The sequence below is a fragment of the Aotus nancymaae genome, unplaced genomic scaffold (genome assembly GCF_030222135.1).
Source record: "Aotus nancymaae isolate 86718 unplaced genomic scaffold, 86718_ANA_hifiasm-v0.15.2.pri h1tg000040l, whole genome shotgun sequence".
Lineage (NCBI taxonomy): Eukaryota > Metazoa > Chordata > Mammalia > Primates > Aotidae > Aotus > Aotus nancymaae.
This window is the reverse complement of record NW_026988454.1, coordinates 53,664,149-53,692,085: the sequence shown is the minus strand read 5'-3', so window position 1 is coordinate 53,692,085 and position 27,937 is coordinate 53,664,149. Positions and strand designations below refer to the sequence as shown.

Below are 27,937 nucleotides of genomic sequence, written 5' to 3'. Positions count from 1 at the left end.
CAACACTTGTTATTTTCTGTTTGTTTGATAGTAGTCATGCTATGGGTGTGTTGATATTCTATTTTTAATTAATGAGTGGGAGGTTGAGGGCTAAGATTTAAACAGGTTACAAGGCAGTCTCATAAATTTGTATGAAACTTCTCTTGGGCAGAGTGGAAGGACTGAAACAGAATGAGTGACTAAGAGCCATATCAAAGAACTGTACTTCTTGGTTACCCTTGCTCTGTCAGGATAGGAAGTGCACAAGAAATGCCTGCAAAAGATAGCAGGGATTTTCCCTCCTAACTCCAAGTCAGCCAAAGAAAACTGAGCCTGAGAAGAGAAATAAAAGGAAGACTTTAATGTAAAGAATTCTAAAATGTTCTGGATGACACTGAGATGCAGTTTAGTGTTTTCACTGTTTTGCACTGTTTCACTATGGAATTGCCTGACAGAAGCAGATAAGCCACAGAAGGAAGAGTGGGAGGGGTCTTCTCAGGAACTGGGCAACAGAATGGGGAAAACATGTATGGCTCACCCTGGTCAAAGGTAGAAATTAAAAGAATGAGATGGGAAATTAAGCCTGGAAAACTGGCTTGTTTCTGCTCTTTTCCCCCTCATCCCAGGGCAATCACCAACAGAACTCAACATACTGCTCACTTCCTTTCCTAAACTGCTGATGCCCTGTTTAATGCTGGCATGCTACTCCCTGTCTGCTCACAGCCCCCTTCTGCAGGATCTCACCCATCTCACGCTCCCTCCTAGTCAGGTATTTGAAAAAATACGTATTGAATGCCTGCTAACCATGGAAGTCAAAAAAGACTAGATAACTTGGGATTTTTAACACTTTTAAATAAAATTGTGTTCAAAGAAAAATCAGTGAAAGGTGACAGTGGCATGCCAGGGACAGGGCAATGCGAGTGGTCCACCTCCAGTATAAGCAATTCATTTTTTGTGGAGAATTTTTACATTTTAAAATAATTAAGATGAATTTTAAAATAGTAATAAGCTAAAATAAAGTCACTCTGCTTTTTCTTTTCCCTATGCTCTGCCAATTCTAAATAATGCCAATGATAAAATACTGCTCCTACACAAAATATCTTTTGTTAGTCCAAGTTCTAAACAATTATGTGGTTACTGTTGAGTTTTAATAATATATATGTAATCTTCAAATACATAGAGAATATATTTTTTCACGAATAAACATGAGTTGGGCCTGGTGGCTCATGACTGTAATCCCAGCACTTTAGGAGGCTGAGATGGGAGGATTGCTCAAGGCCAGGAGTTATAGACCAGCCTGGGCAACATAGCAAGACCTCCATCTCTACAAAAAAATTAAAAAATAAATTAAAACGATTAGCCAGTGAGGTGGTACATGTCTCTAGTCCCAGCTACTCAAGAGGCTGGAATGGCAGGATTGCTTGAGCCGAGGAGGTTGAGGTTGCAGTGGGCTATGATCGCTCCACTGTACTGGGTGAGACCCCATCTTAAAATAAATAAAAAATAAATAATAAAAAAACCATTGTATTCTATGTGGAAGTCAAAGAATTCTGATTTGTACACCAGAAACCTAGCTGCCCTCATTTGTTTTGAAAGCAAATTCAAAATGATTTGGAATCATTTAAACTCACCTGGAGAACAGTTAATGTCTCCAGCCCTTAGGGCATACAGCTTCATATGCTTAAAAGCATGAGCTAGGTGCAGTAGCTCACGCCTGTAAACCCAGCACTTTGGGAGACCAAGATGGCGGATCACCTGAGATCAGGAGTTCAAGACCAGCCTGGTCAACGTGGTGAAACCCATCTCTACTTAAAAAAATACAGAAATTAGTCAGGCATGGTAACTGGCACCTGTAATCCCAGCTACTTGGGAGGCTAATTGCTTGAGCAGGAAAATTGCTTGAACTTGGGAGATGGAAGTTGCAGTGAGCTGAGATTGCACCATTGCACTCCAGCCTGGGCAACAAGAGCAAAACTCCATCTTAAAAAAAGCCTGTGGATTATTGTGAAGACAAAAACAACTTGAGTGACTTCAATTCTGCCTCTATATAACTACTTGGAGTTACTCATGTTTAAAAGTTTAAAGCAATGGAAAAAGGTACACAGTAGTATCAAATGTTTTATCAAGAAATTATTACGTATTATATATTAATTTATATTATTATTTGTTGTATATTAATTATGTATTATAGTAATTGTATATTATTATAGGTCATATATTAATAAATATATAATCTATATTAATTATTATGTATTATATATTAATTTTTATACATATAATTAAATACTGTTCTATATTTGTTTCTTTTTTTAATTCATTTACTTGCATGATTATATATATTAAATTTAATACAACTGTATTTTCTATGTTTTTTTCTGGCCATTATTATTCATTTCATATCATGATCATTACGAAGTATATTTTTCCTCTGGCGGTATTAAAAATGATCAGCACTGAGTGTCAAAAATACTAGGTATAGGCTGGGTGTGATGGCTCCCACCTGTAATCCCAGCACTTTGGGAGGCTGAGGCAGGCAGATCACCTGAGGTCACGAGTTCAAGACCAGCCTAACCAACATGAAGAAATCCTGTCTCTATTAAAAATACAAAAAAATTTCTCTGGGTGTGGTAGTGCATGCCTGTAATCCCAGCTGCTGGGGAGACTGAGGCAGGAGAATCACTTGAACCCGGGAGGCGAAGGTTGCAGTGAGCCGAGATTGTGCCATTTTTGCCTGGGCAACAAGAGCAAAACTCTGTCTCAAAACAAACAAACAAACAAACAAAAAACTAGGTATATAACTGCCCTTACTGGATTTTTTCTAAATTGTGTATGATTCACTATTCAATCATCCAACAAAGCACCTGATATCTGCCAGGCACTGGGTTCAGTGGTGGATAATAGAGACCAATAATGCACAGCTAATGTCTCAAGGTCAGTGGCACTGGAATATGGTAGATTGGAAAGGTCTAGATTGTGGATAAAATATGAGGCCAGACTGAACACAGTGATTTATAACTAACATACCAGTGAGTGAATTCAAGACAACCCAAATTGATCAAATCTCATATTTCATTTATTTTCCCACAGATGAGAGGCCTGGTATGTGCCCCAAGGAAGGGGCCTGACATTTTTTACACCTACTTAAAAAGATATTTGTAAATTTTTTAAATTTTTATTTATTTATTCATTTATTTTGAGGCAGTCTTGCTCTGTTGTCCAGACTGGAGTACAGTGGTGTGATCTCAGCTCACTGCAACCTCCAACTCCCAGGTTCAAGCAATTCTCCTGACTCAGCCTCCCGAGTAGCTGGGACTACAGTGTATGCCACCACGTCTGACTAATTTTTTGTATTTTTAATATAGACAGGGTTTCACCATGTTGGCCAGGATGGTCTTGATCTCCTGACCTCATGATCTGCCTGCCTCAGCCTCCCAAAGTGCTGGGATTACAGGCATGAGCCACCGTGCCCGGTGTGAATCTTTTTGCAATCTAGTTCAGTGATTATGTTTAAGAAATGCCATAATCCAGTCACAATGCCTGTTTATGCCATTTCAATAAACATGCAATAGAGAAAGTAGGCTTATGCACATCAAAACTAAGTAAACCTAGTTCCCCAAATTCTTCTTTTCACTATTCCATATTGAAAGATGAAGGGTATATATGGATAACTTTTTGTTATTTTTGCTATTTTGATGATGAGAAAGGATGGGAGAAGTACCAAGTCTAAAGTAAATTAAAAAAAAAAAAAAAAAAAACTAGAAGGAGTACAGAGCCAAAGGGTAGGAGAAATCTTTAATATAATTTATTTTCTTTATGCAACTCTAAGACACACACACACCCCCCACACCTTGCTCTTTATGGAAACCAGAATTCCCCCAATTCTTTGGAAAAAGAAGTATTCAACCAAATTTAAAATACAAGAGGGTTGATTATTGCTGAGAAATTAAGGCCTGGGAATTTCCTCTTCAAATTTATATTCTGTAGCTGTCATCAACATGAGACTCCATATCATTTTTTTTTTCCTTAATGCACTTTGGCAGAGGGCTTCATTTCCTATCAAATGGAGTGCCTTGCAACCTTCTGTGAAGAACTATACAGGTGGTCCAAGGGATAATGGAATGAAATTGAGCAAAAGAAATTTTAGGTTGAAAATTAGTTGGGAAAAAAAATACCTGTAGCAAGGCCCATGATTCTGTGAAATAATCTCCCAGGGGAACTGGTAATGGCTCTATCACACATGTAATTTTAAACAAGAATGGAAAAAATATATGAGAGTATTCCATAAGAATACAGCCTGTATTTTAAAAGGAGAGAAAAAAATGACCTAATTTTCCATCTGTAATTTTCATTATTCTGCTCTGAATGGTCTCTTCACACATAATATCTGACAATTTGAGTATTTAAGACAAAAAAAAAACCACAAAAATGCTCTTTGGTCAACTCTTCGAGGCAAGAGCTAAAGAACTTTAAAAGGAAATATTCTTGGTCACAAAACTCAGATGTAAAGTATGACAAGGTACTCATACTTATTTCATACACATTTATACACTTATTTAGTGTGTGTGACTTATTTTAAGATCAAAATTCATATGGGTTTGAATGTAGTCGCCATTTCAGCATCTCCATCTCTGCAGCTGATACTGTTATTGATGCTTCCCGTTAACAGAAAAATACCATTTTTTAGGCTGACACAGGAAATACCACTCAGCACTGGAATACATATGAAAATCAGGAAATTTTCAAAGACGTAATGCAGGAAATCAACCAGGGAATATTCAAATTGTCACAATGTGCTTAACATTTTAAACATTTCTTCCTCTTTTAAGCAAATGCTGAGCAAAGCTTCCTGTGTTTCAAAAGCAACATCAATGTGCTCTCAAAATGGCGAGAACCACATACTTAACATTTCTTCTCTTCATCCTGAATTTATTTTCCTGACTTAATGTAGTTTCCAGGGCTTAAAAGATGGCCTATAGAGCACTTAAATGTATTTATGCTTAAAGTCCTGTCTTCATGGAGTAGATAAGAAGTAAAATCAGCCATCGTCATGGACAACTTGCTCCTCTGGGTACTTAACTGTTTTGGAAGCGGGGAAGTGAGATACCAAGGAATAAGAAACCTGTTCAGTTCTTGAGAGGCTTACAGGTCAGGTGAGAAGAGGTGATACAATGCTAGTAACATAAACACAAGGCACTGTTATCTGTGTTTCTTTACCTCTAAAATGTAGGGATATTACTTACTTGGTGATAAGATTAGACAAAATGATTGCTGCAAAGCACTCAGGCATACATAAATGCTGTATTAAAGATCATTATCATTGAAGAGGAATTGCCAGATGAGTAATTTTAAAAGATGAAGGTGAGCTCAGATATTGGGGAGAAGCAGCAGTCAAGAAGAGATGAGACAGTCTGTGGCAGTCCCAGAAAGTTTCTTGGACAAAGCAGGACTTAAACTGGGCCTTGAAAATTGAGAAAGATCAACTAAAGTGCAAAGAAATTCCCTGTTTACTTTCAAAAATGGAGATTGGCAGGACTATCTGAGGTGATGACACATTCTTTCAAAGTCCTTTCTTGGGTGATCCTGACAGACTGATTTCCCATATCTTTTAAACCTGTTTTTCCAGCTAAGTGCAAACATCAAAGATGAGCTCATTTACAATTTAGTCCTAACCCAATTTTGCCCCAGTTCAAACTCCTCCAGAGGACGACAGCCTGAGAGTACTTACCCAATACTTCCTGAAAAACCTCTACAACATGGCCACACTCTGAAGACCCTTGGGGATCAGTGGGGAATGGGTTTGAGAGCAAAGTGAAGCTACCTTTTCAACATAAGTCAAAGTTAACCAGGCAATTCCTTTCTAGTCACCATGGACCAGTGAAAGCCCCACACCCCCTGAGTCAATGGGAAGTCATTTCTTAACTCCCTTTTGAGAAATGCTGCTGGTGACTCAGCACTACATCCTGGCTCACTGTGACATCATAAGGGACATTTCCCTTAACAGCCACCCCACCACCTTGTGAAAGGTGAGTTTCCCAGGCTAGAGTTACTCATGAGCACTCTTGCTACAAGAGGAGAGAGGGTCAGAGGGTCAAAGGAAGTCTTTCCTTTACCAACATCAGAGAGACTCTAGAAGCCTCTTTGAGTCAGTGCTGTATAATTTACTATCCAAACTGGAACGTTTTGAGTCTAAAATGTGGCCCCACTAATAATTGTGCTACAGCACAGGTGGCAATGAGGGAATTTCCAGTCAAATCAGAACACAGCATTTTTCTCTTCTCTCTCTTCTCTCTCCTCTCCTCTCTTCTCCTCTTTCTTTCTCTCTTTCTTTCTTCCTTTCTTTCTTTCTTCTTTCTAGATGTAGTCTAGCTCTGTCACCCCAGGCTGGAGTGCAGTGGCAAGATCTCAGTTCACTGCAGCCTCTGCCTCCTGGGTTCAAGCGATTCCCTTGCCTCAGCCTCCTGATTAGCTGGGATTACGGGTGCCTGCCACCACACCTAGCTAAGTTTTGTATTTTTAATAGAGATAGGGTTTTACCATGTTGACCAGGCTGGTCTCAAACTCCTGATCTCGTGATTTACCCACTTCTACCTCCCAAAGTGCTGGGACTACAAGTGTGAGCCATGGCACCTGGCCAGAACACAAGATTATTCTGTCATTAGGTTGTCATTAGGTTGAGAGGTCTTGTTTTTTAAGAATAAAGACATTGATTTGTCAAGAATTTACTAAGTGTATACTTTGTGACACTGTGATACCATACTACAGATAGTATATTAGCTGTTTTTGCCCTAGAGACCTCAGACTAATGGGGTAACCAAAATATACTGGCATTTATAAAGCAACATGGAGGTCAGGGACCCTGGGGAACATCTAACACACCTTGCAGAGTCAGAGAAAGCATCCCAGAGGAGACACTGACCTATCTATTAATATATCCTCGTTAGGCAATGAAGAAGACTAACTGAATTCCAGGTTCAAGAGTAGCATTCAATGTCATTAAAAAACATGGGCCAGTCACTGTGTACTGGCCATTCTACATATAATAACTCATTTAACCCATACTTCCAGGACTTCCATTCTACAGATAAAGAAATAGTAAGTAATTTCCAAGGTATACCAGTATTAAAGCATTTAAAGCATCTATGTCCTTTTCTCTGAATCTTGTTTTCACCAAGAATACATGGAAGTGATGCTATGTGACTCCTGAGGCTGGATTATAAAAGGCCAAACATTTCCACCTGGTTTTCTGGAACATATGTGTTGGATCTCTGCGGTGCCAATAGAATGTCCAGCTACCTGGAGATCACCACACTGCAGTGGTCACTCAAAGGCACTCCAGTTGACCATCCCCACTGAGCCCATCCTTCAGCCATCTCAGTCCAGGAACCAGACGAGTGAGAAGCCATCATAAAAACAGATCCTCCAGACCAGCACAGAATAGCTGTCCCCACTGGCCCTTCTCTGAATCTGGACCCACTGAATTTGTAGCCTTAAATGTTTCTTGTTTTATACTACTGTTCTAGTGGTTTGTTTCCCAGCAATAGTAGTATCCAAGTCACAAAAATGCAGGCCTAACCAGGCAATGAAAGTGGATTCAAATCCAGAAAATCTAACATTGAAAACCATTCCTGGCTAGGTGTGGTGGCTCATGCCTGTAATCCCAGTACTTTGGGAGACTGAGGTGAGCAGATCACCTGAGATCAGGAGTTCGAGACCAGCCTGGCCAACATGGTGAAACCCAGTCTCAAAAAAAAAAAAAAAAAGAAAGAAAGAAAGAAAGCCATTCCTTTAGCTCTTTAGCTCTTGTTTCCCAAGAAACACGGTTTCTTTGTAGACATACCGGTATCTGTGGTTGCTGACATAGGCAGTTCTGTGAGGAGAGTGATTAGAGATGGATTGAGAGAGAAAACAAGAATCCATCAAGTTATAGAAGTCTTTATAAACCGCATTAAGGAGTGTGGAGCCATAGGAAGCCACTGAGAAATTTTAAAGCAGTAGAATGTTGTACTCAGCTGCATGTTTTAGAGGGATGTTACTTTAGTGATTATGTGGAAGAAGATCTTGAGGGTGGCAAGACTGGAGGCAGTTAGGAAAGTATTAAAGCAATTCAAAGGAGAAGAAAGCAACAGCAGTGGCAAAACAAATGAGAACAAAGTGGGGGAAATCAAGAAATACCAGCTAGACAGAGGACAGTTGTTGAATGTTGTTTTCTATCTAGTTCCAAAAAATTCTCTGTAATCATTTGGTTACCAAATCTGAAGCTAGAGGAAATTTAAAGAGGTACGAATGATTTGGAAAGACCTCCAGAGATGCACTGTAGTGAATACTCAGGGCTACCCTTGCCCTGCAGACTGAAAAATTCAACTACACTCTTTCCTCCCTTTTCTTTTCCTTCCCTTCCTTTGCAGATGGTAAAAAAGGGACAAAGTGTGAAAAAAGATTAATTATATATAGTAATTTTGAGGAAATATAACTATATTGTCAATAATGAGAGCCAGGTTTCTCACTGTCAAAGAAAGTGAAATAAAAGAAAAGGTTAGAAATAAACCTGAATTTATGAACTGGAAATACAAGTATTGGAATGAATTTATAGTTTTAGATATATAGATGATAAATAAATAAATAGATAAATATAGATTTATCCGTATGTGTGTATATATATAAAATTTCAAGTCTGTTTCCCAAAAGGATCTAGAAGGAGTGCGCCCCAGTGACAATGAACACTCTGAGAGTAGATCTTGTTTCCAAATACCATTCTCTGCTAAGAGGAACCAAGACTCCTTAGATAAACAGTGGATTCCAGAGTTTAAGTATAGAGAGGATTCAATGCAGGCCCACATATCTTGTTGTCCCAGAAAGCAAGAAAGTACATAAAGAATGATGTAAACACTGTCAAAAAGACACAGGCACCAGCTTACAAGGGTTCTTACTGACCAAGTCTGGAAAACTTTCAGTATCAGAATAAATAATGACAATAATGAATTACAATCCATTGGTAAAAAATAAAAATTCATGCCTATACTGATATAAGTAAATGACTGAAATGATTGATATATATCCCAATTACCCTGATTTGATCTTTATACATTATATTTCAAATTATCACATGTACCTCAAAAATATATACATCTATTACATATTAATTTAAAAATAAATAAGTAGGCTGGGTGCAATGGCTCACACCTGTAGTCCCAGCACTTTGGGAGGCTGAGGTAGATTACTGGAGCCCAAGAGTTCGAGACCATCCTGGGCAAAATGGCAAAACTCCGTCTTCACTAAAAATACAAAAATTAGTCAGGTGTGATATTGTATGTCTGTAGTCCCAGCTGCTCAGGAGACTGAGGTGGGAGGAATGCTTGAGCCTGGGAGGTTGAGGCTACAGTGAGCCGAGATCATACCACTGTTCTACAACCTGGGAAATAGAGCAAGACACTGTCTCAAAAAAATAAATAAATAAAATAAAATAACAAAAACATGATTGAATGAATATATAAATAAAAGGGAAAGATCTTCCCAACTAATAAATGATGGAAATAGAAAATCATTCTTTGACAATCATATAAGGGTCATCAATGAAGGTAGGAATCAAGGAAGGATGCTAAGCTGATGAGTGAGGCTTAATGAGTTAGAGTCTATTGCCATAATTTTGAAGTATCTCAATTAAAAAAACATGTTTATAAATTACAAAATGGGAAATGGTGATTTTTAAAGCAGCGAAAGCTGACAACTTCACTAGGTGGTCAAGGTTGGCATCACCAGGGGTGGGATGGATGATGATCCTGTGCCTCTATCACATGGTCAGCTCTAAAAGAACATGTCAGCTACAGGGGATTCCTGCCAGTAATGCATGGTCTAAGCTTTGTCATAAGAAAATCTTGCAAAGGAGCCTGGCGCAGTGGCTCACGCCTATAATCCTAGAACTTTGGGAAGCCCAGGCAGGTGGATCGTTTGAGGTCAGGAGTTCTAGACCAGCCTAGCCAACATAATAAGACCCTGTCTCTACTAAAAATACAAAAATTAGCCTAGTGTGGTGGTGCAAACCTGTAATCCCAGCTACTCAGGAGGCTGAGGCACGAGAATCACGTGAACCCTGGAGGCTGAGGTTGCCGTGAGCTGAGATTGCTATTAGCTGAGATGGAGCCACTGCACTCCAGGGTGGGCAGTGGCACCATGTGTTTATTTTTAACACTGTTATGAAGAAATCTCTCTATATATTTTCTCTCTCTCTCTCTCCCTCTCTCTCTCTCTCTCTCCCCCCCTCTCTCTCTTTCTCTCTCTCTTTACATATTACAAATACCTTCTTCCAGGTTTTGTTTTGTTTTTAAACTTTTCTCTAAGCATTTTCTTTTCCTATTTTTAATTTCTTTTCCCCCTACTCCCTGTGAGATTTTTTAAAAGCATTATTTAAAACTATGAAAAAGATACAAGATTAGGTTAAAGCATTCCCATATCTCATGTTGACACAGTGTTAAAACTCCAGCATATATTTCTCAGAAACAAAGATACTTTCCTCTTAATCCTAAATAATCCTTCAGATCAGTAAACTGAAACATCACTTTCCAATCCTCAAATTTTGACAGCTATCGCAATAGTGTATTTTCCCTTATGGTCCAGAAACATAATATCACACTTATTTTTTATCACTGTTTGATCTTCTCTAATCTGGAGCAGTCCCTCAGTCTTTCCCTGTGATGTAGGACCATGATGAGTTAGAGTATAGGTGGCTCTGTATGGTGGCTCACGGCTGTAATCCCAGCACTCTAGAAGGCCGAGGCGGGCGATTGCTTGAGGCCAGGAGTTTGCTACCCCATCTAATAGATAGAGTCCAGAAACGCTGCTAAACGCCCTACAGTGCACAGGGCATCCCCTACAATAAAGAATTATTCAGCCTAAAATATTAAGTGCTGAGGCTGTGAAACTCTGGTTTACAGAGTCAGGGGTAAATTTTAGACTATTCTAGATTCATTCTTGTGCTTCTAAACTGTTTTCCTTCGCCTTCTCTCTGCTTCTTCATAGTTTTCCAGTGATGGATTGATTTTTTTTTTTTTTTTTTTTTTTTTTTTGGAGACCGAGTTGGCCTGGCGCGGTGGCTCACGCCTGTAATCCCAGCACTTTGGGAGGCCGAGGCGGGCGGATCACGAGGTCAAGAGATCGAGACCATCCTGGCCAACATGGTGAAACCCCATCTCTACTAAAAAAATAAAAAAATTAGCTGGGCATGGTGGCATGCACCTGTAGTCCCAGCTACTCGGGAGGCTGAGGCAGGAGAATTGCTTGAATCCGGGAGGAGGAGGTTGCAGTGAGCCGAGATCGCGCCACTGCCCTCCAGCCTGGCGCCTGGTGACAGAGCAAGTTTCTGTCTCAAAAAAATAAAAAATAAAAAAAGAGAGACCGAGTCTCCGTCTGTCTCCCAGGCTGGAGTGCAGTGGTGTGATCTCGGCTCACTGCAACTTCTGCCTTTCAGGTTCAAGCAATTCTCCTGCCTCAGCCTCCCCAGTAGCTGGGATTACAGACACCTGCCACCATGACCAGTTAATTTTTGTATTTTTAGTAGAGACAGGGTGTCATCATGTTGGCCAGGCTGGTCTCGAACTCCTGAGCTCAGGCAATCCGCCCACCTTGGCCTCCCAAAGTGCTGGGATTACAGGCTTGAGCCACTGCACCTGGCCTCTGTTGAGATTTAGATGGAATTTTGATGAGGAAAAAATTAGGACAAAAAAATGTTGGAATGTTTTCCAAGGAAAATTCCACTAAACAGTTGTGTATAATTATCTTCCAAACAAATTTAGTCCAATGAACCAGCACTTCATTTAGAACAGTAATTCCTAGTGACTGGAAAGAGAAGCTGGGAAGTATCTAATCAGCTCTTGACCTTAACTCATTCTTATCTCAGACAGTCAAATTACAACACAATTGAGTTGACTTCAGTTTCTCTGTATCATCACATTCCAATCATGAATTCTTTGAGAACCACCTCTCTAAATAAAACTTGGGAAACACCCTCTATTTATCAGGAAGGTGGGTTTCTCTTCACATGAACGTTCTCATCTGTTCTGTGTTGATTTTTTTCTTTTTTAACTATATTCAACCATGGAGAGTGTGAACTTCTCTTGACCTAGCTCCCACATTTGGGGACTACGTTAGTGCAACTCTCTGTGCTTAAGTACACTGACAACATAAAATACTCAACCAAAAATGCCATTTTATTTGCAATTCTACAGATAAGCATAATGGCATTATGCCCAAAACAAACATCTGTGCTCTCATCTGTATGTGTTCTTTCCAGATTCTCAACTTTTAATAATAGCAGGATGGATGGCTTTTCCTTTTCATGATTTATCAGTGTTGACCAGACAGAACAGAATTCATTTTAATTAGATGTCTATGAGATCCTCACGAATGTTCACCTAGTGGTTTTCCACCAATTTCCTTCTGAACTATGTGTGACCTGATGACACTTTTTAACAATACACAACATTGGCATGCTTCATTGGATGTTTCTTCTGGGTCAGGACTAAGATTTAAGGATTGAGGTTTATTGACCAAAACTCTTACAGAAACTGTATGTTAGAATTTATTACCCAAATCTTCTCTGTTTCACTTTTGTCTCAAGCAGCTGGAGATCACTTTGAATTTTCAAATCTAGAATACTCAACTATCAGAACAAAATTTGCAGCAGTGAGAGCTGTCAATTATTTTTCATTTAACTGATTTTTTGAAAGATTTAGATATGACAAATACTTTATTTTTCTTAATTAAACATGCAACTATAAAATGGTGGTTATTTCAAAAATGCTTTTCACGCCAGGCATGATGACTCATGCCTGTAATCCCAGTACTCTGGGAGGCTGAGGCAAGTGGATCACTTGAGGTCAGGAGTTCGAGACCAGCTGGCCAACATGGTAAAACCCTATCTCTACTTAAAAAAAAAAAATACAAAAATTGGCCGGGCATGGCGGCAGGCACCTGTAATCTCAGCTACTCTGAAGGCTGAGGTAGGAGAGTAGCTTGAACCTGGGAGGCAGAGGTTGTAGTGAGCAAAGATCATGTCATTGCACTCCAGCCTGGGTGACAGCATAAGACTCTGTCTCAAAAACAAAACAAAACAAAACAAAAAACAAAAATTTTTTTAATAGATAAGCTTGGTTTAGATTTCCTGAGATATTTGAATCATTTTTTATTTTCATGGACTTCCACAAATAACATGTTTTCACTTAAAAACATAATTTTAGAAAATATACTCATCCTTGCCAATTTTTAAAAATCACAAATATATTTAAGGCTAAGATTCTTCACCAACAAGTTCTCATTTGGCAGTAGTGGTTAATGATGTTCTGATTAACAGAGGATTGATTCTGAAGAAGATATTTGTCTACAAAAGATGATTCTGAGAAAAACAAATTGTTCCCTAATTTGGTAACATCCTATGACACATTCTGATTCACTCAGTATAAAAGGCCAATTCTCCAAAAAGCAATTAAATCAAACTAATTTCTACTTCTGCATTGAAAATATATAAAATATATGCTACACATATATAAATTAGTCTAAAAACTGCACTTCATTTAGAATCAGCCATTCCTGGTTAATATTCTGGGTGATAAATTGCGTGTGTGTGTGTGTGTGTGTGTGTGTGTGTGTGTAATAGGATCTTCACCCAGCAGTGAATGGTGAAACTGGCTGTAATAGAAGTTAACCAGTCTGTGCTGAGATTCTACAAGGAAGTATGCAGGAGCTTATAATCCATCCCTAGAAGCTTGCATCACAGGAGGAGGTGCCAACAGCTACCAGGAGAGGATATCTAAAGTAATATAGAAACTGGAAAAAGGTAAAGATGGAGGAAAGGGGTCTCAAAAACAAGCAGAAAACAAAAGCCATTCTAGCAGCAGATATGACATCATATCTTTCCAGCTACAAATCAGAATTGGTTCTAGTGACTGAGCTAGGACACAGCATGCTGGCAGAGGTCAAGGGCCCCTTGCTGTGCAGAGGAAAGACCCAGCAAGACAGAGCTGAGCATAGTTGTGTACCTTGGCTCTGACCTAAACTGACCTCAGTTTACTTACAGTATGACCTTGAACATTCTTAACCTCTATGAGTTTAATACCTTTCCTACGAAATGTGAATAATATTAGTATTAACTAACCTCACAACGTGGTGAGCCTTAAATGAGATAATACATATGAACAACATGTAATGAACCTTATGTTACATCATAAACTCTTCATAAGTGCTCCTGGTTATAATAATAATCATTACAATAATTACTGTTATTATTATGTCCTGATCCACAAAACAAATAATTGCAAAAACTGTTTGTAGCTTAGGTGTATAGAATGAGCATGGTCTATAAAGTCAGGAAATATTTTGTCTAGAACCCCTGTGATGATAGCAAACCTCACTTTTCTGCATGTCATTTTCTTCATTTTTGTTTTTTGGAGATGAGGTCTCTCTCTGTCACCCAGGCTGCAGTGCAGTGGGTGCACTCCATCATACCTCACTGCAGCCTTGAATTCCTGGCCTCAGCCTTATGCCTTAAGCCTCCTGAGTAGCTGGAACTATGGCCTACAGTCATGAGCCGTGATGGCTGGCTTTGTGTGTCATTTTCTTTTTCTTTCTTTCTTTCCTTCTTTCTTTCTCTCCTTCCTTCCTTTCTTTCTCTTTCTTTCTTCTTTCTTTCTTTTTCTTTCTTTCTTCCTCTCTTCTATTTTTTGAGACAGAGTCTCGCTCTATCATCGAGGCTGGAGTACAGTGGTGCGATCTCCACTCACTACAACCTCCACCTCCCAGGTTCAAGCTATTCTCCTATCTCAGCCTCTGGAGTAGCTGAGATTACAGGCACCCACCACCATGCCTAGCTCATTTTTTATATTTTTAATAGAGACAGGATTTCACCATGTTGGCCAGGCTGGTCTCAAATTCCTGACCTCAGCTGATCTGCCTGCCTCAGCCTCCCAAAGTGCTGGGATTACAGGCGTGTGCCACTGCGCTGGGCCCTGTGTGTCATTTTCTTCATCCAATTTAATTAGTTAATTTCTAGAATCACTGCCTTAAACACCTAAGATTTTTTTTCTTTTGTCTAAATAAATAAAAGATCATCATATAGTAGAAGAATTTAACTTAAGAATTCCAAATAGAAATTTTTAGTTCATCAATCTGGATATACATTTTGTGGAGAAAGAAAAAAGTAGGAAAATAACTTAAAGTTGTAAAAGTTTATCAATGATGGACTGTCCAAGGACATCAGTTGCACTATTAAAAATAATTTAGGGCTAGCACGGTGACTCAAGCCTGTAATCCCAGCACTTTGAAAGGCCAAGGTGGGCGGATCACTTGAGGTCAGGAATTCAAGACCAGCCTGGCAAACATGGTGAAACATCTCTACTAAAAATACAAAAATTAGCTGGGCATGGTGGCACATGCCTGTAATCCCAGCTACTCAGGAACCTGAGGCAGGAGAATCACTTACTTGAACCTGAGAGGCAAAAGTTGCAGTGAGCTGAGATCTTGCCACTGCACTCCAGCCTGGGTGACAGAGTGAGACGTTGTCTCAAAAAATAATAATTAATAAGAATAATAATTTAGTATATTTAAGATTTCTTTGCTATCAGATGGACTTAGGTTTGGATTCCAGTTCTACTATTTCTTGATTACTTTGAATAAATTATATAATGCTCTTTTTCTCATCTATAAGATGAAGATTAAAGTGAATTTTTCCTAAAGTTATGGTAAAACTAAAATACAAACATGCATTAAAATAATTTACCATAATGATTGGCATTGTGTAAAAATAAAGAGCATTGCAAATATTCTTGTACTTTTTTTGACAATTTTTTAAAAAATTGGTAGAAACCAAGGCAACATATTTATTTCTTGAAGAATTTACTGTTGACCTTGAATAAGTCACGTAATCTCTTTGACCCTTGATTTTGTTATGTATAAAATGGAAAAAGTAGTGCTGCCTAGAATATTGTGAGGATAAAATAAGTCATGAAAGAAGTCTAAGAATAATGCCTGCCCAAAATAGAGGCTGCTTCACAAGGTAGTTGTGAATGTAATTTACCACACTTAACAACAACATTATTTACATTTAATTATTTGAGGTATAAATATTTACCCATTCTTTATTATAATCAATTGAACATTGTTGTTTAGAGTTTTCTCTGTTGTTTTAGGGAACAATAGAGTAGGAGAATAGCAGAAGATAATGAGAAGTGGTTGGAAGATAGCTCTGAATAGAGTGATGCTGAGCTTAGTCTACTTTCCATGATGAGGTCATTTGCACAATAGAGAAAGCATTCATTTGTTTGTAAAATGATCAGATTGTAAGCACCAGGCATTGTTTGTTGAAATACTTCCTTTCACTTGGAGATCTCCAATCTTTTCTATGCAGCTTGACTAGTGAAGTGGAATGCCAACAATCTTCTCTCAACAAACTCAGAGGATAGAGCAGAGAAGAAAAGAAAGTGCTTAAAGACATGGTTCGGGACTTCATAGGGATGACACCCACTTCGAAACACAAACAAATTTTCCTTAGCAGAGTCGCCTCAGGGCCAGCCTGAGATCTTTCTGCAGTGAAATTGGGATGAATCTCAGGTTGAATGAAGCCTAGTATATTAATCCTGATCAGTTACCTCAATTCACCTAGAACATACAAAAGTTATCTGCTAATGGCTCTACCTAGGTAGTTGTTCACAGATCTTCAAATAGTTTTCCAAGTGCACCAAGTACATCAAAACCTAAAATGTGTAAGCATGCGATAGAAAAGGGGTAACCAGTAAGATTGTTAGATATATTATTCATACTTCCTTGGTATAGAATTGTGATGGCTTCCCACGAAATTCTATTCTGATGCTGGCATTAGAAAACAGCTAGATAACATTTCCAGCCACTAAATTCTGATGATCATTGCCTGCCATTGTCCAAATATTTATCTTCTTGGCCTTTGCTCTCCCTTTCCCTATATTAGGCAAGCAAAGAGACGGAAGACAGCAAAGCGCTTTGGAAAGAATCCACAAATGCCGTGTGACCTGGGACATCTCACAACAAGCTCATCTGAAAAATGAATGTAATTCCTACTTCATAAGAATTAATTGAGGCCAGGCCCAGTGGCTCATGCCTGTAATCCCAGCATTTTGGGAGGCCAAGGTGGGTGGATCATCTGAGGTCAGGAGGCTGAGGCTAGCTTGGCCAACATGGTGAAACCCTGTCTCTACTAAAAATACAAAAATTAGCTGGTTGTGGCAGCAGGCACCTGTAATCCCAGCTACTCAGGAGGCTGAAGCAAGAGAATCACTTGAACCCTGGAGGCAGAGATTGCAGTAAGCTGAGTTTGTGCTACTGCACTCCAGCCTGGGCAACAGAGCGAGACTCCAATTCAAGGAAAAAAAAAAAAAGAATTCATTGAGTTAATTCATGTAAAATTCTTAGACTAAGACCTGGCACATAAGTGCTGTTTAAATTACAAAATCATATATTGCAGTTTGTCTAAGCTTGTCCCAATTTACACTTGTTTTCCAGCTACTCAGTTAGTTTGACATTTGTCAATCTCGAGGGGTCCTGATTTGGATGATAATTTATGTGCTCCACCTATGTGAATACGGTAAAGCTGCTACTATTATTATTGTTACTAATAAATTGTAAACATGTATGTCTAGTAGTTTTGTGGACTTTTACTTAAAAATGCACATTATGTTGAGTTATTAACACATGCTACCATATCCTGAAGTCAGAAAAGTATAATAAAAAAGCTAATTCTTAGACATTTACTTGCTGTATGATTTCATGTTACCTATCCTTTCTCAAACCGAAATCTTGTGCAGTAAAGCCAGATAATATATAGCCAGTGACCTAAGTTGTAAGAATCTAGTGAGATATAATATATATGAAAATGTTTTATTATTTATAGCACTTGAAATAAATGAATCAAATTCTTAGACTAAAATTCAACATAAGGTATTATGTTTCGATAAATACCATATTTAGATGGCTGGCTTGATACTTCCACAAACATTCTATGTACCTAATATTTCAGATATATTACTGGATTTACCTTACTGGATTAGAAAAAAAGCATCACATGATGCAGTGGTGCAAGCCTGTAGTCAGTCCCAGCTGCTTGGGAGGCTGAAATCACTTGAGCCCAGAAGGTGAAGGTCAGCTAGGCAAGATAGTAAGACTTCTGTCTCAAGTAAATAAATTAAATAAATAAGCATCAAGGGGGTCAAAATGAACTACTTGCTCACCGATGCACTAAGAACTCTAGAATTCAATTCTTCCTGCTTCTTGACTGGCTTTGGGCACTTGAATAGACACAATAGAATTAGTAGTTGGGTGCATGAGTGTAAGTCTTTGCTTTGCCATTAGAGAGTTGAGTAATATTAAACAGGTTATTTAATAATTCTAAGATCTTAATAGGGATAAAACTATTATTACACAAAATTATTATTCTGAGACATAAATGAGATCTTGATTATGCAAGTTGTAACACAAAAGCCTTAGCCCAGTGACCCTGATATGCCTGACATATAGTAAAATATGAATAAATGTTAGCTATTGTGCATAATTTTTTTAACTTCTTAGCAAAGCTCTGAGGTGAGCTCAATATCTCTATTTTAAAATGTATTTTTATCACTGTGAAGTAGGAAGAGGTCAACCAACACATGACTTAGCTCCTGACTGTAAGAAAATTCTAAATGGTATCTTGTGGTTTGGCAGGAAGGCAGCTGTTAACCCAGGTCAGCATATACTTATTAGATAATTGGTATATTCAAAATACTGCTAGAAATAGTAGAATATAAGAAAATCACTAAATGTAAATAGTTATAAGCAGCTTCTAATAGCCTGCTTTGTGACTGACACAGGTAAGAAGGCAGAATATAGAAAGTGGTATAAGAAAGGTATAATAATAAAATTGGGGCTTAGTGAGGGTTATAACACTGTGCAGGGGTTAGAATTTTAAAGGTCTCGTGGAAATGGGGTCATAGGTGGTGATATTTTAGATTGGTTCTCAGGGTTTGGATAGGCAGAAGGGAAGGCAAGAACATTCTAGGCAGAACTGAAGGAAATAAATAAGGACTCATTCCCAAGCATTTAGTTGTTGGAGTTAAAGTGCATACATAAGTTATTGGTGTGAAACTTAAAAACAAGACAATAGATTTTTAAAAGCTTGAATTAACTCTACTCATGATAATCTACAAAATAGCTACTATTTACTCACTAACTTCACTGTATTATTTTCAGCTGTGTTGGATGTTTTAGAGGTGAAAGGCATTTGCTCTGTACTGAACCTTTGAAAACCATTTCAAGTGAAACAACCTGGGTTTTTATATTATATATGTTTTATGAATGTAAACCCATATATCATCATGATCATTTACTGCTGATAAAGTATATAATAATATGACTGGTATAAAGCAAATCAGATATGAGCCTAAATCATACCAATAAAACTAGATTTAATCATTCTCCAATCTAGTGTCATTCATTCTTTTACTTTAAAAATCAACAAATATTTTAAAATACATGCCAAGAACCATGGATAAGAAATTAAAAAGTAAAAGTCCATATATATTGTTAATCTATTATAAACAACAGAAAATAAAATTGGCTCATAATTCCCATAAGTATATTCTGTGAACACCAAAATCTATTATGTCTGTTATTTCACTTCACTTGAATTGATATGGTGTTTTTGTAAATTGATTTTTTGCCTTAGTTTTTTTCTTAATTTCAGAAAATGAGATTTCCTGCTTACATGTTTCAGTGTCTTGAACCAAGGTACTCAACCCACCACTAATGAAAAATCTGCATAAATGTACATTGAGTAAAATATACTTGCTACATTAATCTAAGGCCTAAATTTAGCTTTCTAGTACAAATTAGCCTGCCAGGTATTGAATATAGTATTTTTAATCCTGATTGTAAAGATATATATGTGCCTTCTATAGAAGATTATATTCTTCAGTTGATAAAACAGATCCTGTTCCTGCATTTTTATGTGAGAAAGAAATATAACTAGGATTATTACAACATCTCCTACAACTCTTAGAATCTTCACCACCTTGTTGACCTGGTGTTCTGATTTCCTTTGTTGCATCTTTTTTTAAGAAAAAAGTTCTTAAATTAAAAATGGAGTCGCTCAGACTGCATTCTTTCCCAAAGAGCAAAGCTGGCTTCAAGCTCAAGAGAGAACACCTCACCTCCTCCTTCTGACTTCTGGTTCTCTACACAGTTCAATAAGTTTTTCTAGTAATGAACCATAGCAGTAATGCAGGGAAGTATAGTCTTTGATATACCTTTTAAAGCATAGATTTTTCACTGAATCAGCAATCACTTTTGGAAAATAGACACAGACCAAAGAGATTATATCTATATCTATATCTATGTCTATATCTATATCTATATCTATATCTATATCTATATCTATATCTATCTATTTGAGGCAGGATCTTGCTCTGTCACTCAGGTCAGAGTTCAATGGTGCAATCATGGCTCACTGCAGCCTCAACCTCCCTGGCTGAAGTGATCGTCTCGCCTCAGCATCCCAAGTAGTTGGGACTACAGGCACATGCTGCTATACACGGCAATTTTTTTTTTTTTATGTTTTGTAGAGATGAGGTCTCGTTATGTTGCCCATTCTGGTCTCAAATTCCTGGCCTCAAGTGGTCCTCTGGCCTTGGCCTCCCAAAATGCTGGGATTATAGGCACAAGCTGCTGCATCCAGTCTATAGTATTTTAAATTGTCCACTTGAAGCATTCTTTCAAGCTGCTTATACACAAAATCAGATCAATTATTCTGGTGGTCAACATAATAAAAATAGCACCATAATTTTAAAAAGCAGAATTATTTTGACTGAATCAGAAGCCTCCATATTAATCCAACCTCTATGCATGTCATAATAGGCCTAATTTGAGTGCGCTTTCATATTTAAAGCATGATATTTTAAAAGGGGATATAAAATGGGAATGTTTGTTTGGAGACAGGCTACATTTTTTCATGGCACCCAGAGCAACAAGCAAAAAGAACCCTGAAATAGGAGGTAGCTCTGGAGTTCCAGCCCTCGAGCTGAACTGTGGCAAAGCCTTTCAACTTCGTATAGAACAGTTAACAGAAGTGCTTCTTTGTCAATCTCTTGCATATGCATTGCTTCATAAATGCAAGTAATACTCTCAGTAATATCAGCAACAGAAATAATTTTATATTTTAAATTAGTAATGAAATCAACATTTTAAAGGAAAAAGGGGAAAATTTTAGTGTCGACCTTGAGCTTCCTTCATTAGTCTCGTAAGTCTCGGCCTTTCTCTGCTTACAATGACTTTTATGCACATTTCTAAAATTAAGGAAAATGCCAGAAATACAGGTTGTTTGTGTATATAGTTGGTCCTACTTCGTTATTTTGGATTGCCAAAATAATGACATTGAAACAACAAAAAAATGTCCATCTGGGGCAGAGGAACTGACTCCAAAATGTAACTGAGTAAAAAATGCTAATGTTTAGTAAAATACGAGGATGCTGCCTGGGCAGGGCTGTGAACTACTTCTTTGGACTCAATTTCATTCTCAGCCTTCCTGACAATACTTATTTCAATATATAGGTTAAGCATTCAAAACTAGGGAAGCATTCAAGCTATATTGTACCCACCCAAGAAGGCTTCTTCCCATATGAGTCAGTAGGTGTCTTAAGAAAGAATAAATGGTTTAACAACCCAAGGTTTTATATTTTCTCCACTAAAAATTTATTTTTGGCAAGGTGTGGTGACTCATGCTAGTAATCCCAGCACCTTGGAAGGCCAGGTGAGAGGATTGCTGAAGCCCAGGAGTTCAAGAGCAGTCTGAGCAACACAGTGAAACCTCATCTCTAATTTAAAAAAAAAAACTTTTTAAGGGCGAGACATGTTGGTTCAACGCCTGTAATCTCAGCACTTTGGGAGACCGAGGCAGGCAGATCACTTGAGTACAGGAGTTTGAGACCCGCCTAGACAACGTAGTGAGACACTGTCTCTGTAAGAAAAGTACAAAAATTAGCCAGGTATGGTGGCCTGCACCTGTAGTCTCACTACTCAGGAGGCTGAGGTGGGAGGATCAATCACGCCCCAGAGGTCGAGGCCACAGTGAGACATGATTGTGCCACTGCACTCCAGCCTGGGTGACAGCAAGACCTTGTCTCAAAATTAAGTTAAATGAAATTAAATTTATTTATCTATTTATATTCTTCCACTACATTACGATGAGGAAAAATATTCAACACCTAATTTGCTCTTACAGATAGAATAGATGACTTCTAGAAGTCAAATCCTCCTGAGCAAATAGTGTGTACTCTAGTACATCCTGAGCAAACAGTATATATAAAATGGTTGAAGACATTTCTGGAACAGAGATAACTGGAGCAACACCAGTCCTACCACTGTTCCTTCCAGCAGTTCTGTAACTACACAGCATCTGTGACATTTTTCTCCCAATTTCAATGGTCTGCACATTCAAATGTGGTGGGCACTGACTGCCACTGCATTTTCCTCATTCTATTATTTTTCCCTTTACTCAAAGGGAAAGCTAGAGATATCCCTCCCTGACTAAATGGCCTCTATCTCCAGGAAAACATGTCACTACTGTAAGAACATAAAGACCCCATTATGTCTCTATTTCTGTATTTACTTTTTTTCCAAAATCTGAACTGTACAATTCGTGAACATAGGCATTCCAACATCAGAATTAGGCTTTTTAACTGTATCATTCTGTTAACCCACCCTTTAAAGATTTCAAATTTAACATAGTTTACAGCTTAAAAGCAGTATAAAATAAAATTTCAGGAAATGTCATGGCAACACATCAAATATTTAATGTCAGGTTCCCTTATGTTCATTGCATTGCAAAAGGCAACCACCAATTATGCAATTTTGAAATGATATTTTACTTTGTAATTAAAACTCAGATTCCTTGTGCTTGATATTTGTAGAGCATCTGAGCAAAGCAATTGCTCCCTAGGAAGGGAAGATGGTATCTTTGCACTTTGAAAGACTTCTGCCTACAGTGCTGTTATAAATAAGTTTTTTTCCTTTGTTAGCTTCATGCACCTCACTTCACACTTAGATATGTTATCAAGGAATCACCAAATAACATGCATGCATAAGGTCATTGTTCAGAAGTTGGCGTGAATTTTATTACTAGACAATTCCTTTGTTCCATATGACAAATAGTGCCTTCATTTAATTATAATGCTGAAAACTTCATCTGATATGTACCCAGCTTTTAATTGTTTCCAATCCTAAACTGACATTTTGGGACTATTTGAATATGATTTGAATAACAATGAACCAATTGGTAAGATGCTAAGGAAAAGACAATACCTGTAAAATTGCCAGCAGTACATCATCTTTTTATGGCCTCTTAATTCTCCTTTACTGTAGGCTTTTTATAAATAAGTGAAAGGCATATATTTTATTTGCCTCTTTATTTGAAGTCCATTCATCTTAGTGACCCTATCCTGTATACCAGTGTTGTGGGGCATACCTTATTCCGACACACTATAGCTATCATCTTGCCTAATAAAATAAGTGTACCACACACATTTAAGTTATATAAATATGTGTATATATATATATCTATGTGTGTATATATATGTGTGTGTGTATATATAGACATATATATAACTTAAATGTGTGTGGTACACTTATTTTATATATATATATATATATATATATATATATAAAATTTACTATCAACCAATTGAAGAACTCTCTATCTTACTAAGGCCCAATAGACTAAGGTACAATAGTAAATGCAGGTATTTTAACAAATGAAATTATTTGTTTTTTATTTTATTTATTTTTTTCTGAGATGGAGTCTCACTGTGTTGCCCAGGCTGGAGTGCAGTGCTGTGATCTCACTGCAACTTCTGCCTCCAAAGTTCAAGCGATTCTCCTGCCTCAGCCTCCAGAGTAGCTTCAGAGTAGCTGGGATTACAGACACCTGCCACCATGTCGAGCTCATTTTTGTATTTTTTAGTAGAGACAGGGTTTCACCATGTTGGACAGGCTGGTCCTGAACTCGTGACCTCAGGTGATCCGCCTGCCTCAGCCTTCCAAAGTGCTGGAATTACAGGTGTGAGCCACCACACCCGGCCAATACTTTATTTTTTTAATGAAATACTTTAATTAGGATGCTAATAAAATCTCATCTATCTAGAGAGCAAAATTTTTCAGATAACCAATCTTTCCTTCTTTAAGTACCAAACCTTTTTGATATTTGAGCAACTTTAGGTGGAAATCATTCTTTGTTTTGTTTTATTTTGTTTTTGAGACAAAGTCTTGCTTCATCACCCAGGCTGGGGTGCAGTGGCATGAGGTGGAGGTTGCACAACTCACTGCAACATCCATCTCCTGGGTTCATGCAATTATCCTGCCTCAGCCTCCCGAGTAGCTGGGATTACAGGCATGTGCCACCACGCCCGGCTAATTTTTATTTTTATTCTTAGTAGAGACGGGGTTTCACCATGTTGGCCAGGCTGGTCTCGAACTCCTGACCTCAAGTAATCCACCCACCTCAGTCTCCCAAAGTGCTGGGATTACAGGCATGAGCCACCACACCCAGCTGGTTATTAATAATTCTAATATACGACCAGGCTTGGTGGCTCACACTTGTAATCCTAGCACTTTGGGAGGCCGAGACAGGCAGATCGCTTGAGGTCAGGAGTTCGAGACCAGCCTGTCCAACATGATGAAACCCCATCTCTACTAAAAATACACAAATTAGCTGGCCATGATGACAAGTGCCTGTAATCCCAGCTACTCAGGAGGCTGAGGCAGGAGAATCACTTGAACCTGGAAGGCAGAGATTGAAGTGAACCAAGATTGCATCATTGCACTCCAGCCTGGGTGACAGAGGGAAACTCCATTTGAAAAACAAACAAAAAAAGACTTACTAAAATAATTCCAACATAAGAATGACTTCGAAACAGACAACTGTTTTCAACTTACTGTAGCATTTTATAGTTTATGATTCTCTCCTAATGACTAGGAGTTTAAATTTTTCTTCTTAATCTTAACCAAGAGGCATATTATAAAATGTGCCTCCTTTGTGTGAGGAGGACTTCAGACTCAGGACCTATCTCAGGAAAAAATGTTAGAACGATATATGAATCATGAGTATACAGACAGCAAGTGAAGACTGAAGGAACATGTCTATTACTCTATGAGCTGTCTTGTGTTGCTTTTGTAATATTAATTTAATCACTTCAGAAATCTTTATAGCTGAGGTGCTGGTTTATTATCTCAGGTAGGTGAACTACTAGTTTATCGAGTTGTCTATAAAAAGAGTATCATTCTGATGTAACTGATTCAAACTTCACAGAAGGCAGGTAATTTATGACTGGTTTCTAGAAAACAGTTTGAACAAAAGGTAGTCAGTTGTTCCTTTTCCTCACTTGTTTCATTAAGATACTGACAAATAAAAATTGCTATGTTTACAGTGTACAGCATAATGTTTAGATATATATGTGCATTATAAAATGATTATATCAAGCTAATTAATACATCCATCACCTCACATACTTTCATCTTTGTATGTGCATGTGTGTGTGATAACATTTGACATCCAATTTCTTAGCAATGTTGAAGTATACATTATTATCATTAAGTATAATCACCATGCTCTACAATAAACCTCTAGAACTTATCCATCCTAACTGATGCTTTGTACCAACATCTCTCACATCCTCTCAATTGAACTGTTCTTTTCTTAACTATAAAAATATTTTAAGCAATAGGCCAGGTGCAATGGCTAACACGTGTAATCTCAGCACTTCGGGAGGCTGAAGCAGACTGATCACTTGAGAACAGGAGTTCAAGACCAGCCTGGCCTTGGCCAACATGGTGAAACCCCATCTCTACTAAAAATACAAAAATTAGCCGGGCATGGTGGCACATGCCTGTAATCCCAGCTATTCAGGAAGTTGAGGTGAGAGAATCACTTGAATTCAGGAGGCAGAGGTTACAGTGAGCTGAGATTGCATCACTGCACTCCAGCTTGGGTTATAGAACTAGACTCAGTCTCAAAAAAAAAAAAAATTGGCTGGATGCAGTGGCTCATGCATGTAATCTCAGGACTTTTTGGGAGGCCAAGGTGAGTGGATCACCTGAGGTCAGGAGTTTGAGATCAGCCTGGACAACATGGTGAAACCCCATCTCTAGTAAAAATACAAGAAAATTAGCTGGGCATGGTGGCAGGTGCCTGTAATTCCAGCTACTCAGGAGGCTGAGGCACGAGAATTGTTTGAACCCAGGAGGTGGAAGTTGCAGTGAGCTGAGATCCAGTCTGGGCAACAAGAGTGAAACTCTGTCTCAAAAAAAAAAAATTAAGTAAAAACGAAGCCACAGTTGATAACTGATATTTTTAAATTCTCCCTTGCTTGGTAATATACTAAATTCTAAACATGTGGCCTATTACAGGATGTAATTTAAATAACAGGCCTATTTGGAGCCTAGCCGTAGGGCTGAGATAATAGAAGTATAGGATTCTACTTATAACATAACATGAACTCTAAATGTGATGTTTTAGCAAAACTCCAACATCAAGCTAGAATCTTATTCAAGTTTGTACAGTGTAGAATTAAGAAACAAGCACCATAAAACTACAATGTTAGGTTCCAAACAGCTAACTTCTCGGGAGGTAATTAAAACTGGGGAAAGAGGGATGAAGACTGACTTTCATTTTATATTCCATGTAGTTTAACTTTTTTTTTTTTTAGGTAGGGTCTTGCTCTGTTGCCCAGGCTGGAGTACAGTGGTGCAGTCACAGCTCACTGCAGCTTCAACTTCCTGCGTTCAAGCAATCCTCCTACCTTAACCTCCCAAGTAGCTGGGATTACAGGCATGAGTCATCACACCAGGCTAACTTTCCTTGATATTTTGTAGAGACAGGGTGTTGCTATGTTGCCCAGGCGGGTCTCAAACTCCTGTCCTCAAGCAATCAGTCCGCTTCAGCCTCCCAAAGTACTGGGATTACACGAGAGAGCCACCATGCCCAGCCTCAGTCAGTTTAACATTTTATACTATATATGTGTGTGTGTGTGTGTGTGTGTGTGTGTTTATATATATATATACATATATATATTATTTTTCAGTCAAAAATTATTTTGATTATCTAAAACCACAAGACAATTTTACTTCAAAGAAACAAAAATGTTACTTAACTCTGTGAGATAATTCAAATACAATTAGAATTTTTACTGCTTGCTTACTCCTTAAATTTATTTAGACTGGGTGTTGTATTAGTTTGCTAAGGCTGCAGTAACAAAGTACCATAAACTGAGTGGTTTAAGCAACAGACATGTATTATCTCACAGTTCTAAAGACTAGAAACTCAAAACCAAGGTGTTGGCAGGATTCTTTCTGAGGGCTGCCAGGAAAGGATCTATTCCAGGGTCTCTCTCTCTTTGGCTTGTAAATGACTGCTTTTGTGTTCACATGACATTGTCCCTGTGTATCTGTGTCCACATTCTTCCCTATTTATAAGAACACCAATCATATTGGATTAGGGTCCACCCTAATGACCTCATTTTACGTCAGTTACCTCTATAAAGACCCTATCCCTGCAAAAAGTCACATCTTCTTTTCTTTTTGAGTTGGAGTTTCGCTCTTTGTGCCCAGGCTGGAGTGCAATGGCACGATCTCAACTCCACAACCTCCATCTCCAGGTTCAAGCAGTTCTCCTGCCTCAGTCTCTCAAGTATCTGGGATTACAGCCATGCACTGCCACGTCCAGCTAATTTTGTATTTTTAGTAGCAATGGGCTTTGTCCTTCTTGGTCAGGCTGGTCTCGAACTCCTGACCTCAGGTGATCCGCCCGCCTCAGCCTCCCAAAGTGCTGGGATTACAGACGTGAGCCACCATATCTGGCCAAAAAGTCACATCTTAAGGTACTAGGGGTTAGAAATTCAACAAAGGAATTTTGAGAGGACTCAAT

General features: G+C 38.3%; 1 pseudogene; it reads right to left on the bottom strand.

Moving 5' to 3' along the window:
* Nucleotides 1-20,111: 20,111 nt before the first annotated feature.
* Nucleotides 20,112-20,265, bottom strand: LOC135268424 (small nucleolar RNA U3; annotated as a pseudogene).
* Nucleotides 20,266-27,937: the final 7,672 nt, after the last annotated feature.